The following is a 15,972-nucleotide window of genomic DNA, read 5'->3' on the forward strand; positions in this document are numbered from 1 at the left end:
TCACGCCTGTAATCCTAGCTACTCAGGAGGCTGAGATCTGAGGATCACGGTTCAAAGCCAGCCCGGGCAGGAGAGACCATGAGACTCCTATCTCCAATAAACCACCAGAAAACTGGAAGTGGCGCTGTAGCTCAAGTGGTAGAGCGCTCGCCTTGAGCTGAAGAGCTGAGCGCCCAGGCCCAGAGTTCAAGCCCCACGACCGACAAAAAAAAAAAAAAAATCCTCTTAGTTGCTAAGACGTAACATCTTTCTAGATAACTCATATATATATATTTATATTAGATTTTAGCCTATTAATTTACATTCTTTTTTTCTCTTTTTTATTCATAAGTAGTTGTACAAAGAGGTTTCAATTTCATATGTCAGGTTATAAGTACAATGCATTTTGATCAATGTCACTTATTCCATTGCTCTCCCCTATTTCCCCCTTCTCATCCCTACCATCAAGTTATGTAGCTCAATTTTTACATTATGTACATTGGATATAATGACTGCATTTTTCTCACCTTTCCTCTCGCTTTTCCTGTGCCTCCCATCCCTGTTACCCTCTCCCAAACATGTTTCACCTGCCTGGTATTCATTTAGTTAAACAGTTCATCTGAAAGTCTTAACATTGAGTATATCTAAAGATCACTCTTGATTTGTTGTGTCTGGTCCACATTATTTGTAAAAGCCACAATCATTTATTATTGTCAAACTGTGAATCCAGGTTTGCAAAGGATATGCCCCATAAAGCTAGAAAACCCAATATGTCAACATATATTCTGAATTAGAAAAATTTTCAGTTCATTGACATCTAATATCAATCCATATAACTATAGTTATGGTTTGGAGACGTTTCCAAAGCAAAGGACCTAAAGAAAAAAGGAGGTCACACTGCTGTCTGAACTCATATGTCACTCCTCAGCAAGAACAATGGAGAACAAATGTTTCTAGAGCAATGAGGCTAGACAACAGCCTCTAACGGAAGGCAGCAGCCCCATTCTGGACTGTTCTGTGCAGGTGGTATCTATTTTTAGTTTCTTGGGCGAGAGTCAGGTGGGAGTATACAAGAGAATAGATTTTTCTTTGCAGCACATAAAGACAAAGTGCCCCCATTAAAGCAAGAGCAACAATTAGAGCACAAGACAGCTGTTCTCAGGCTCCGAACCCAGTGGGCCTCCCTGGTTGGGTCTCACATTAACTAACATGTGTTTGGGTTGGGTTTATGTACAGTCATGGACACAACTGCCATCAACTAGCCCAAACCAAGGGCACATGTTAGACATGTCAACCTGGACGACCCACTTTCCAAGTCTTGTCTCAGTAATCCAGTAGTCATTCTTTTCTAAAGGATTTCAGGTAATTCCAATGCAGGTGGTCTGATTGTCATACTTTGAAAATACAGTGGTGGAGGACAGTTATTCATCATTAGAGATGGCAATGGAAAGGTCACAGTTCACGGCTACCTTGGGGGCAGAAGTAGATCCTACTGGAAAAATAAACTAGAGCAAAAAGCACTATAGGTATGGCTCAAGTGGGAATGTACTTGCCTAGCAAATGCAAGGCACTGACTTCAACCTTCAGACTGAAAAAAGAAAGGAAGAAAGTAAAGAAAAAGAAAGAAAGAAAGAAAAAGAAAAGAATTATTTATTTATTGTCGGTCGTGGGGCTTGAACTCTGGGCCTGGGCGCTGTCCCTGTGCTCTTCAGCTCAAGGCGAGTGCTCTACCGCTTGAGCCACAACACCACTTCCAGTTTTTTAGAAATTTATTGGAAATCGGAGTCTCACCTACTTTTCTGCTCAGGCTGGCTTTAAACCGTGATCCTCAGATCTCAGCTTCCTGAGTAGCTAGGATTACATGCATGGGCCACCGGCACCCAGCAAGAAAAGAATTTTTAAAAAGGGAAAGGGGAGAAAAAAAACATTGAGTATATCAATATTTGCTAGAAATTCTTTCATTTCTTTCAGATTCTGAATTTATTAGCATAAAAATTTGCAAAGTATTCTTTATTTCTTTCTTGATGTTCTCATTCTCATCTCTGATTTTATTTGGGTGTGTTCTCTCTCTCTTCTCTCTCTCTTTCTCTCTCTGATCAGATTTGCTAAGGGTCTGTCAATTTTGTTAATTTTTCAAAGAAACAACTTTTGGTTTGTTGACCCTTGCTCTGGTGTTTTTGGACTCTAATTCATTTAATTCTGATTTGATTTTAATTATTTGTGTCTATCTACTGGATTGGGATTTGGCTTGTTCATTTTCAAGGTGCTTAAGGTACACCATTAAATTGTTGGTTTGAGTTTTCTCTAATTTGTTGATGTAGGCACTCAGAGCTAGAAATTTCCCTTTGACTACTGCCTTTCTAGTCCCATGGGCTCCATATTTTCCCTCATTTGTAATAATTAGTATATATCTAGGATAGTCCTAGCAGAGGTTCACAGTAGCCTAATAACTATGTACAGATGACCATATAAAATGAGGTTGATCAAAATCATCTCTACCAAATGGAAAATGACTTTTTTTTAATGTGGTTTCTTTTTCTTTTTTTTTAAGTGTATTGTTTGCAGTTATTTCTTTTATCTTTTTTTTCCCTCTGGTTTATTCCCTATGGGAATAAACTATTTGGGATTTCAATACCCTTTATCCTGCATATAAGTCTGGCTGATTTGGGGAAGGGAAGGGGAACCACAGAAATTGTGGGACAAAGGGTGAACCTTTGATGGAAGTGAAATTTACAACTTGGAGAGGAGTGGAGTTGGAGGGGAGGGGAAAGAGGGAGAAAATGAAGGAAAGGGTAACACTGTCCAAAATGAATATTGTACTCGTTAGCTTACTTATGTTACTCTAAGCCCTTTGTACATCACCTTCACAATAATCTTTAAAAGCATGTTAAATTAAAAATGATGGAGAAAATAATAGGAATGAAAAGAGGACTTGTATGTCCTTCTTATTCAGACTTGACCTCAGGGTGGGCATGACAGAGAAGAATGAGGCCAGGTGCTAGTGGCTCACTCCTATACTCCTAGCTTCTCAGGAGGCTGAGGTCTGAGGATCATGATTCAAAGCCAGACCAGGCAGGAAAGTCTGTATTGCTCTTATCTCCAAGTACAGTTGTAGCTCAGGTGGTAGAGTACTAGCCTTGAGCACTAAAGTTCAGGGAGAGTACATAGGCCCAGAGTTCAAGCTCTAGGACTGACAACAACAACAAACGATAAAGTCAACAAGCCTCTGGCCATCACCTCTGTCCTAGTGATGATGCTTTTTGGTGACTACAGGTGTCCAGGCTCTTTTCATATGCTCGAGTATGTGACTTTTGAGCCATGCTTTGAGCCACTGTGAGGCCTCCCTGACACTGCACCTGGGAGGCTGACTTCATGGTGACTAGAACAGGTGTGGCTCCTGACACATGCAGGAAGGTGTGACTAGCTGGTTTGAGTCATTCCATGGACTTGCTGAGGACTGAAAACCACTAGGTGGGAACTGAGCCTGGTCCCTCCTATGGAATAGATTATTTGGGGGGCATACCATATCCACACGAATGGAATGTGGAGGAAATTGCAGAAATGAAGCCTTCATTTCTGATGCAAGGCAGCTCATTCTAGGGCAGGTCTGTTCTTCTGTTCTTAGAGCACGTCTGTTCAGTTGAGAGTGTGGGTAACTGTCCCAGGGTGTCCTATTTCCAGGTGGCATTGCCTTAAAAACTTGTGCTCTCCCATATTTATTGTCCATCCACACGTTCCATGCAATAGTAATCTTGACCTGTCAGCAGTTCAGCTTTCTAGCAAAAGTCTCCAAAGAGGAAAGTGATATTTATGTACGACCAAAAAATAGGATTCAGCCAGAAATACTACAATCCCACCCTAGATAAAACTGTTGCTAAGAACCCTGCAGCCTCAAGCTACATAGTTTTAACAGCCTGCAAACTTGAAGTTTAGCAATAGGCCTTGAGTTGACTTTCAAGATGCATCAGTAAGCTTTCTGTTACTGTGATAAATACTTGAGATAGTCAACTCATAAAGAGCAAAGGTTTCTTTTGGCTCATGGTTCCAGAGAGATCCAAGTCCAGGATTGGTTGGCTTGTTTCTGATCTGTTCAAGCAGGTGATAATGGTAGAGAATGTGTAGTAGAGACTGCAAACCTTGTGGCTGAGTCATGAAAAAGACAAAGAGAAAGGTTTGTGGTCTCCCTGTCCCCTTCTTGACCAAAGACCTCCCATTTTTCCTAACCATTTAATGGTTGTTCAGCTTCCCAATATTGCTTTGGGCTAGGGACCAAATATTTAATGCATGGGACTTTGGGGGACATTTCAGATTTAAAGGATGGCGCAGAATGAAGACAAGGAGAGGCCTTCCATGCTTTTGAAGCTGCAATTATGGAAGAAAATGGCTTGAGATGTCCTCCACCGGGTTGCTCAGCGTTTCCTATTTTAAGCTTTGTATAAGAAATTTATTTTAAGCTGGGTGCCAGTGGCTCACGCCTGTAATTCTAGCTACTCAGGAGGCCAAGATCTGAGAACCAGGGTTCAAAGCCAGCCCAGGCAGGAAAGTCTGTGAGACTCTTATCTCCAATAAACCACTAGAAAACTTGACTCAGTGCTATGACTCAAGCAGTAGAGTGCTCACCTTGAGCTGAGGAGTACAGGGACAGCATCCAAGCCCAGAGTTCAAGCCCCAAGGCAGACAAAACAAAAAAGAAGAAGAAAAGGAAAAGAAAGAAATTTATTTCAAGTTTTAATGTAAAGAAAACATTTTTGTTGAAAAACAAGCACAACTTTTTGTGTTCTCTAAGATATTTAAAGATCTCTTCCAATTGTTGACTTGACCCTTTATCTGTTGATAGTTTTTTTTAAAACTCTGAATATTTCATATTCTTTAAAAAATTAGCATGATTATATTTTGGCATGATAACTTAGGTTAGGTAAATAAAATACACTATTAAAATGGTATCCACTTATTATCACTTTTAATATATTTTATTTTTATTATCTTATTTATTATCTTAAAATAGTAAAAAAGAAGTTGCCATTCGGCAAAGTAGTTTATGAATACATATGTCTTGATCAATATCTGTCTTTCACCCATCCCTCCCAACCTACCCCTTCCCTCACTTTTTATTCTTTATTGTTTCAAATCTTTTGTTAAGTTAGGTATCTGAATAGATGAGTTAGAGAGAGAGAGAAAGAGAGAGAGAGAGAGAAGTAGATCATTTTGAAGAACTAAGGAAGATGGACCTTATGCTTGCTAGGCAAGCACTCTACCACTTGATCTATCCCCCAGTCCAGGAAGATGGGATATTTCCCTCATCATTGGTTCCTTTCTTTTTCTTGGAAGGTTTAGGTACTCTTAATGCCCCTTACTCACACCTTTACACACATTATGTTTCTACAGGTCAGAATTTAAGGGATTGCCCTATAATTTTTAATCTGTGTTAACCCTGAGCAAAGAGCCCCTGTTCTTAAGGGATAGGTGTGAACTTATTCACAAATGAGAAAGAACCATGTAATTATTTTTATCACCAGGGAATTTTTAAATTAAATATATTTTTATTATAAAGATACTGTACAGAGGGGTTACAGTTACATGAGCAAGGTAATGTGTCCATTTCCTATTGAGCATTGTTACCCCCTCCTTTGTTTTTCCCCTACCATCCCTTTCCTCCCACCTCCCCAATAGTAGCTCTCAGCAGTGGTGCCTAGGCTCAAATGTGGCAGAGTTGTTTCTTGTCTTTGTGGGAGGCTCCAAGGCCATAACATGCATCCTCCAGAGACACGGCTTTGAGCTGTGCAAGGAGTGTGAGGCTCTAAGAAACAGTGCACTAATAAGTGCACTTGCCGCTATATTTCCTCCTTTTCCTTTCTTTTTACTCTCCCCTTTCTCTATTTCCGTCTGTTTTCTCTGTCTGTCTCTGTGTAAGTATGTATGCCTCCCTCTCTTTCTCTGTTTCTGTCTATTCTCTCTCTCTCTGTGTATGTGTGTGTATACCTCCTTCCTACCCCTTCTCTCCCCACCTTTCTCTTTCATTCTCTCTCTGGAGATTAAGCCAGCACCATGTGTACATGCTAAGCACACAGTCTACTATGGAGATATATCATCAGGCTTCTTTCTAGAATGACTATTAGCAATGGCAGAGGGGACACACATACAGGCTGGGAAGTGTGAGGAGAAATATACATGATTTTTGAGATTTAAAAATCTTACACATTGCTGGGTGCCGGTGGCTCACGCCTGTAATCCTAGCTACTCAGGAGGCTGAGATCTGAGGATCATGGTTCAAAGCCAGCCTGTACAGCAAAGTCCACGAGACTCTTATCTCCTATAAACCACCAGGAAACCAGAAGTGGTGCTGTGGCTCAAGTGGTAGAGTGCTTGCCTTGAGCAGAAGAGCTCAGGGACAGTGTTCAGGCCCAGAGTTCAAGCCCCACAATGGACAAAAAAGAATTTTTTTTTTTTACACATTGATTCCACATGGCAGGTTCAAGGAGTACATATTAACTTGGGCATTTATTTCAATACATACCTCATCTGTCATCAAATCTCTGGGGATAGATAAGAAAAAATCACATGATTACATAAACAATGAACGGCTTTAGAGCTATAACCTTATGTCAGATTCTTTTATTCATGTATATTTATTAATTAATTTATTCATTCATTCAATAGTAGGATTCTGGCTGAAGGGCAACTTCAGTTTGCTGATTGTTTTATATTGTTTTCCTATATTCTGCTACCGTTTGATTTAAATTAATTTGGGTTTATGCCAGCTGAATTTACAAAAATCTAATAAGTGACATGTTTTATGAGTCCAGTAAAGGACTAAACCTTAGAAGCTTAGAAATAAGTATTTAAAAATGGAAACCAGTCCATAATGGAGTAAAAGAAGGCAAACTGCTCTGAAAATTAGATAATGTCTACTCCGTTGAGTTCTTGGGAGGATTAATGGATAAAGAAGATAAAACATATATCTCTTTTTTGGTACGTGGTAACCGGAGTGCAAAACCAATCACAGCCAAGCAGATTGGCTTAGCTGAACACTAATTCACATTTTTTTTGTTTTATTTGTGGAACAGATTTTCAACTCAGGTACCACTGTTGAGTCTTACTACAAATAGCTAAGATGAAATAGTTACCTAAATCTCACTTTTAATGAAATGAAGAGCTATCACTTGGAAATCAGTAGCCATCCAAGATAGCCTCTGATCATTGAGGATGACCTTGATCATCTGGGTTCAGAATGAAAGAAGATGCTTACTTAAATCTCTCAGAAACCAAGAGAATTAGGAGTGTTGGCCTTAAAGAAGGCTTGTAAGGAGAAAGTAGTGCAGACAGTTGATAGACAAGTAAACAACTGAATGCATGAATGACTGAGTGTGAGTAGTTCCACACTAGAACGTGTGTATGTGTGTGTGTATGGGAGGAAGGGGTGGTAACGAATGAGTAAGTTCTGTAGGGGAATTCAGAAACCATGGCCCTTTGATTGTATTATTCCTGTATTCAAGCGTCTTAACTTGTGTTTGTTAGAGAAAGAGAACACCTTTGTGAGTATGCTATTTTGGATTTTATATGTTTCAGATTTTTGCTAAGTAGCACAGTTGAGCTGCAAATGTATTTGCCTTATTAAAAACAAAGCTTCCAATGTGGCATCTTCTGGGCAACTCTCTTTTGTTTTGATCTTCCCTTGACCTAAATTCATACTCATTGAAGTTGAGAGTTTTATCCAACCTGAAAGATAAGCTAGTCTGATCTCCCCATTTGCTTAAGTGCAAGACTTTTGGATATAGATTTAGATTAAAATGGGTTTGTTGCTCAAAAAAAGAACTGGAAAAATTAAACATTAAAAAATGTATTGCTAATTTCTCCTGAGTTCTGATTTTTATTCTTTTGCGGGCCACACGGAGTTAGTGACTTGGTCAAGCCTGTGTAGAAAGCTGTGGGAGAACTTAGATTAATATAAAGATTCCAACAAAGATGCTGTTACCACTATCTAGTAGTTGGTGGCTGACTAAAATGATTATTCCACATAGAAAAAAACAATGACCCTCCCAAACCCCCAAAGTAATCCATTCTGACTGTAGTGCTGCTGGGAACTTTCCAATCAGTTGATGATTTTTATTTATGGAATGTGGGATATGTGCCTGGATGAACATACTTCTTTCCTAGAGTCAAATCCTGAACTTTTGTAGTAGAACAGAATGAACTTCATCAATATTTGTTAGGAACCCCTTATCAACTCTAGTACTTTCCATAGAAAAGAAAGGAGTGAGAAAATGACAGAGCAAGGGAGGTCTCTGAGTGTGTATGTGTATGTATGAGAGAGACAGAGACAAAGACACAGAGAGACAGAGAAAGACAGAGAGGGAGAGGAGTAATATTCCTTAGTTGTTGCTTGGACTTCTACTGCGTACCTATACTATTTATAAATGTTACTTCATTTAATCTGTATCACCATCTGAAAGTAGATTTTTTTTGCAGGTTGTGGGGCCTGAACTCTGGGCCTGGGCGCTGTCCCTCAGCTCTTCAGCTCAAGGTTTGTGCTCTACCACTTGAGCCATAGCACCATTCTGGCCTTTTCTGCTTAAGTGGTGCTGAGGAATTGAACCCAGGGTCTCATGCATGCAAGGCAAGCGCTCTACCACTGAGCCACTTTCCCAGCCCCTGAAAAGTAGATATTATTGACTTAACAAACACTGATCTTCACGAAAGTAATCCTATCATCTAAACCCATAATAAGGATGAGTAAATTACAGTGTACAGCTCTATTGTCTAACTGAAATGAGCCTGGAATAGAAAAATTAGACTGGACAAAGTCTCAGTAGAACTTACAGAATATGAGCTGGCAAAGGATTAATGAAAACAACCAAGCAGAGTCCTGTTTGCTAACTTTATTTGGACAAATAGTCATTTATTTAGACAAAAATAAATGACAATACATTTACCTTTATTTGGGGAAAAACTATCGAATGGTCTTTCCTGCTTCAAACACCTCTCACTTGTCTGATTAACAAATGACTGCTGAGCAAATGACATCTGATCAAAGGGATGAATTCCAAAGGGAAAATGAGATGAGGAGAAGCCTCACTGTCCACCCAAAGCTATTATTCCTTTCTCATCTGTAGCCATAAAGGCTACCATCTAGATTGCATGGTCTAGTCTCCTTCTCAGTTCACATGTGATTCTCTGTTCCATGTGATTAAGTGCTCACCAATCACACATGAATTTAAGATTTAATCCATTTGGATGTATCTTCTCTACTGTACTTTTCTGCTGGCAAGTGGATGTTCTGGACCAGCCAATGCAGCTGTCCACCATTGACCATGGAGGGGAGGCAAGTAAGGAGTTATGACTCAGTGATTTGAGTTTGGTGGGAGCTTCTCTACTTAAAGTGAACTGAAACTATTGGTTGAGAGAAAATTCCATATACTTCAAGGTTTTAGATGTTATATCCTCCTTTTTTGGCAGTTGTTTAGCTTTATCATAACTAAAATAGGGATGAAGTAGTTGGGTAAGACTCCCTGGAGAAATAGACCGGAGTTGGACCTCAAAATACTCATTAAAGATTAATAAAATGGAAAGGAAAGAGACAAAGATGGAGCAGAAAGACTGTTCTTTATAATTGTCAAGTAGGGATTAGATGCTCCAATGGCCATTATAAAATAGAACAATAAAATTTGTCCTTAGTGGGAGTTTTACTTTATGACAGAATAGAATTGCTTAATAAAGTAAAAAAAGGATAATCGAAATGCAAAATTCTAATAGAAATATATTTAACTTTCATTTAAATGTCTATACATGGTCCCTTTATCCACATTTTTTGGGAGATTTCTAATGGAGAAAGAAGGGACATTTTAGTTACATTTGTATATAAGCAAAACTAGGATACAAACCTACTTTAGTTCTGTGGTGCAACTGAAAACAGCATGAGCAATTACAGTTTGACTATCTCTGTTGTCTCGCTATGTGTAATGCTTTAAAATATGTCTTTGATAAAAAGAATGTTTCACCCAACCTATGATAAAGTAGCTGACTCCATATTAAATATCCTGCCATAGAAATCTAGAAACCCATTTTCAGCCATTGGACAAAAGGCAGTGGAAAACTGATATCCTTGAGAGAAGAGAAACAGAGAAAGTAAGCCTTACCATCACCCTGGCTTTCTTCCAGGCAGCATTTTCTGGGCAGCCATCCAGGCAGAAGAAACATGAGAAGAGCATGATCTCACACTGAGTGGAGAAAAGAAAGACCAGAACCTGGAAGAGTTGAGGTAATTTTCAGTGTAAAGTGCCTCAGAGAAGGGTATGCAGAAAAGGAGCTCTGTATATATGTACATAGAGGTCACCTGGGTACTTCAAAGTTGAAGATTGTCCAGATTGTAAGTGAAATTCTAGTAGGCTGAGAAATGAACTATGAGGGATTTGTATACTGAACAGTTCTCATAGTTCCTAAGGTTGAAAGCTGTTCAACTTTCAACCAAATTGGAATGAACATTTGGAGCCACACTAGGGTTCCCCCCGCCCCCGCCAAGTCACAGTTTAGGATTAGGATGAAACTGTCTCTAAAGCAAAGGCAATGCTATGCCTACCCTGACACGGCTTTAAAACAGGCTTTAAAAGAATTAAGTTGATTCTCACGTAATTTTAGGCATTACAGAACAAAGCCCAAGACTTTCAAAATAAGAAAAGCTAGTATTCAAACATGATATTAATAACAAAGTTTTTCTTCCAATAAAACAGTAGCAGAAAGATGAAGAAATGCATTTATAATTTAGTAAGAATATGATGGAAATTAAAAAAAGAGATAATAAAACTAGCAGTCAAGGGTGCCAGTGGCTTATGCCTAGCTACTTAAAAGGCTGAGGTCTGAGGATCATAGTTTGAAAGCAGCCCAGCCAAGAAGGTCCATGAGACTCTTATCTTCAATCAACCAGCAAAAAGCTAGAAGTGGAGCTGTGTCTCAAATGGTGGAGCATCAGCCTTGAGTGGAAAAATCTAAGGGACAGTACTTAGGTCGTGAGTTCAAGCCCTAGAACTGATACCAAACAAGCAAACCAACAAAAACATCAATGAAGAACTTTAAGTATTTATAATTAAATCTATTCAGAGATTTAAAAGAAAATATGAACATCATAAGCTAAGATATGGAAAATATATTTTAATAAATTTAATGGAATTCAGAGACATAAACCAAAATTTGAAATCATGTTAATACTAGATGGAATACTAACCATTGCAAAAGCAAAATGGTACTGAAGTTGAATATACAGCTGTAGAAACTACCCGGATGGAAACAGCAAGAGGACAAAAAAGCTGTTTTATGGGATTTTATGGCAAAACCCATCAATAGTACATTTTAAATATGGATTTAGAAAAGAAAATAAGAACAACAAAATCCTATGACTTGTCAGGGGCTGGTACTCATGCTTGTAATCCTAGCCACTAGGAGACTGAGATCTAAGAGTCACAGTTCAAAGTCAGCCCAGGCAGGAAAGTTCAAGAGACTCTTATCTCCACTAACCACCACAAAAGGAGGTGGGAAGTGGAGCCATGGATCAAAGTGGTAGATCACTAGCCTTGAGCAAAAAGAGCTCAGGGATAGCACCTACGCCTTGAGTTCACACCCTACAACTGACAAAATAAAATAAATCTACCACTCGAGATGTAACTAGTTCCATTAGTTTTATTAAAAACTAGAAACTCCTTAGTGTTCTTTCTTGTGGCTCTGGGAATGGAGGCCAAGAGCCTTGGTCATGATAGGCAATACTTTACCACTAAGCTCCAAGCCCAGCTTCAACCTTACAGAATTCAAATGTATCATTGCATTAACAATGTATATGTGAGGTCACATAAAGTAGTTCTGAGTTATTCTTGGGGACATTTATGCCTGTGATTTTCACTGTGAGCTGATAAATCAGCCTCCAAACAGACTCTGATCACACTCAGTTCTGCCTGTAAGATTGTCCTGACAGCACCTGAGGCTGAGTTCATTGGTACAAACAATTTTAAAGTCTGATTTATAATGGATTATCTCATAATAAACACTAATGATGGTATAACAGTCTATATAGCCATAATTTTAAAAAGTTTGATTATAATAGATTGAGTGGCTATTCCGTAATTTAATCACTTCCATGTTGCTGGATATCTAGGCTTCTTACAATATGTTACTGTTGTGACTAATGCTCTGAAATGCTTTTCTGAATAGTTAGGAACCTTTCATTCATTAGGCTGCAATTTCATACTTTTCAGTACTGCATAAAGAAACATAAACAAGGTGAACTTTCTTATTTACTTTTTTTGTTTAATGTACTTTATTGTAATACTTTGTTATCAAGTCAGACACTTGTGTACAACAAATAGAGACCTACAGGCATACAACACCATGCCCTGTGCATGTGTACACATTAGTATATGTGTCCTTGTCAACTTCCTATGTGGTTGTCTGCCTAACTGACAGCTGCTTACAGATTAGTCAAGAGAGATGTGTAAATTCTTTAAGACTTGTAAGATGAAAGTCATCCTTTTCATCAGCAAAATCCTGAAATTAGATATGAACTTTTGAATTGTTCTTGATCCATACTGCTTGATTATAACAATTACAATGCCATTGATACTTGATTGCTAACTTTGAGAAATAGCATTAAAAAACCTTTCTTGATTTAATAGGAAAAGATGTACCAATGCAATTGAAAAAGCTTCCCCCAATTGCCTACCATATCCCAATATTTATTTCCTGACTTGCAATGTCTAAGAAAGTAAATATCCCAAAGACACTTTTCCTCTTCTACAGCTGTTAATTTCTGGCTTGTGAATGCAAACCTTCCTTAATTATAAGGGTTTGAGTACATATTTTTGAATTAAGCTAGCCTACTTATGTGGTTCACTTTGTAACTGGAAAAGTTAAGAGAATCATCAGTGGGGAGAATGTAAAGGTGATGAAATCACTATGTAATTAATATTCTTATCTTTATTTTAGGTAATAGCACTTCTGTTCTTCAGAATAACATCTTCAGGGAAGGCATATTGACTTCAATCTGTTGTGTAAATGAGTCTCTGTTAGAGAAGGTACAATATGTATGTGCAGAGTGATGCTGGTTTATTTTGTTCCTATGCCAACCTTGGAAATCGAACTAAGCTTTATATTGCATCTTTCAGAATCAGGCTAACCCTAGCTTTAAGACAATGTTTTTTGCTATGTCTAAAAATCACCTAGCCTCATAGCAAATAGACAACAAAAAATGTAGATAATAAATCACTTAGGTTTTTTTTTTCTGTACAATGTCACAAAAACACTTTGACTGGTGGCTTCCAAAATTGCACAACTACTTTTGCTTTATGGATTTATCTTTGGCAGCTCATCACCTCTAAGTGTCAAAAGCTCTCAGGGATGTCTGCATGGCCTCCCTGGATAAGGCACAAGTGGATGTATCCTTCTTAGGAGTCAGTTATGGAATTGGCCCAGCCCTGGTAAGTTCAAGATGCTTTCCAAGTTTACTAGAACTCAGAAGGAGTTGTCTCAGAAGGAGCAACTCTAACCTGGCCATCGTGGGTGAATTACAGTGAGCAGTAATTGGATTAACAATTATTACTGACACCTTTTCTGAATTGTCACTAATAGGACCCATTAGAACACTGGATTTCCTGATGAATACATGCATTTGTGCTGTCTTTCTCTTTATATTCAGAGTAAGTTTAATAGGCATGTTAATAAGTTATCTATAGTCTGAATCACATAGTTTGGATTTATGTTTGCTTCTATATTCGTTGTAAGGGCTTGCATCTGTATGAATATCCAAACTCCCTTAAACTTGTTTATACATCATTGGTTTATCTATATAGCATCCTATCATCCATTTGTGGCAAGCATCCTAAGCTCATCTCAAGAAGCAGAAGACTGTTGAAACTGTCATTCTTCTTAGACAACATCAAATGTCACAAAACTGGTTTTACTCTTAATTACATTGCTCATGCTGTTGCAACTTATTCAACGTAACACCCTGAGAAGGTTTTGACAATGATAATTCTTGAAATACGTGTATCTACTTTAAAGCCTTTATTGTGTTCCCGAGTCATTGGGGAAAAAGCTTGAGTTTACTTTATCAGGAAGACTGCATGATTTGGTTGCTTCCTGAATTCTTCATCCTTCCTTCCTTCTTACAGCCATGTCAGACTCCTTTAAATTCCTTGTTTATAATCTGGAATAACCATCTCTGAAGACCCTTGCCCCAGCTGCTGGTTTTTCATGTGGCTGAATTCTCCAGAGCTCTCCAGCTTTGGCTCCAATATCCCAACCTTCAAGCATCTTACCCCTCAATAATGGAGAATATGGGACTCCAATAGGGATTCAAAGCCATTGAAGCACAGAGTCTGGACAGGACAGAACCTACTCTTCCACCTCTTTGCCTCTATCTCCTGCCATGCCGTAGGCCAGCCTGTCATTTATATGCCTTTGTCTATGATAAATCTGAGAGATTATGAATTATGAGGACATTGTCTTTTAATGCTTTTCATCTGCATTATTTTGAATCTAGAAAGCAAGGAGGATATTTCAGGTATTCCGTGATGTATGAGTGGTTAACAGTGACCTTGGAAAGAAGGATCCTAACCGTTTGAGAGGTATAGATATGAACTGAGCAGGATCCAAAGGCCATGTACACTTTGGTATCTGTGCAAAGATCAGAAGATGTTTCATTATACGTTTACCAATATATATATAAAATCAAAGCATATTTTAGGCCCAGTGGCTTACTCTTTGACAAATATTTCCTCTGCACAAGGAATAATTGGACCATTAAATGGATCAATGGACCAATAAATTGGACCAATAAATGGATCATTTTCTTTGGTACTATTTTTTTAATCCAAACAACATCATGCACATATATTTTCTGCATCTGTCTGTGACTGGCTCTCACCTTTTTAACCTAGAGGCTCCCTGTTGCCAGCTAGTCTCTGAGTCATTTATCCAGGTCTGGAGCATATTGAACACATACGGCATGTGTAACCTTGGACAGAAAAAAACAACAACAAGAAAATGACAATAAACAAAGAAATAAACATTGCTTTTCAAATAGCAGGCATTTTGCATTTCAGATATTTTTATGGACCTGTATTTTAGAAAGATTGAAGTATAAACTAGAAAGAAGTTTTAAAAATTCTTTAGCCCTAAGACTTCATAGATACTTTCAGTCTCTTTGGTTGGGTCCTCATCACACTTCCTCCAGCCTTTATTTTACCATTTCCATCATGTGGTTTCAACTCCCTCTCAGGGCTACACAAGACTGAAGCAGCTTTACTAAAAAGTTAAGTCATACTTACATTGTTGACTACTAATTTGATCATCAAACCGCACATGTGTTTTTATCCAAATCATCAATTGGCTACTAAGTAGAAAAGGCCAGAATAGCTCAACTGCTAGAGATCTTTACACTACTCAAGATACATTGTGTCCTAAAATCCTGCTATAATGAAGCAATGTTTTAGAGAAGTCAAATATACTATGTATTCCATTAATATTCTTGGTACTGTTCCCTATTCTAGGGAGTTTTGGTAATCCCAAATTGTCCTGTGGCATACTGACAGTGGAGAATGTTATAAGCTAAGCTTTATGTATAGATTTTTTATTGTTGTTGTTGGTTGTGGGGGCTGAACGCTGGGCCTGGGCACTGTCCCTCAGCTCTTCAGCTCAAGGCTAGCGCTCTACCACTTGAGCCACAGTGCCACTTCTGGCTTTTTTCTTCTTATGTGGTTCTGAGGAATCAAACACAGGGCCTCATGCATGCGAGGCAAGCACTCTACCATTGAGCCAACTTCCCAACCCAAATTTGAGAAAGGTTTGTATAGATTAAAGTCCTTTCTTTCATCCTCTCAAAGTTTGTCTACTTCCTATAAGTAGAAGAATTTGGTAACTTAGTTTTACCATAAATTGAGAGATGTCTATCTTTGCTTATACCACTGGGCAAAGTCATTTCTCTCCCCTCCCTCCCTCCCTCCCTCCCTCCCTCCC

Source organism: Dipodomys ordii, unplaced genomic scaffold (genome assembly GCF_000151885.1).
Source record: "Dipodomys ordii isolate 6190 unplaced genomic scaffold, Dord_2.0 Scaffold24, whole genome shotgun sequence".
Taxonomy (NCBI): domain Eukaryota; kingdom Metazoa; phylum Chordata; class Mammalia; order Rodentia; family Heteromyidae; genus Dipodomys; species Dipodomys ordii.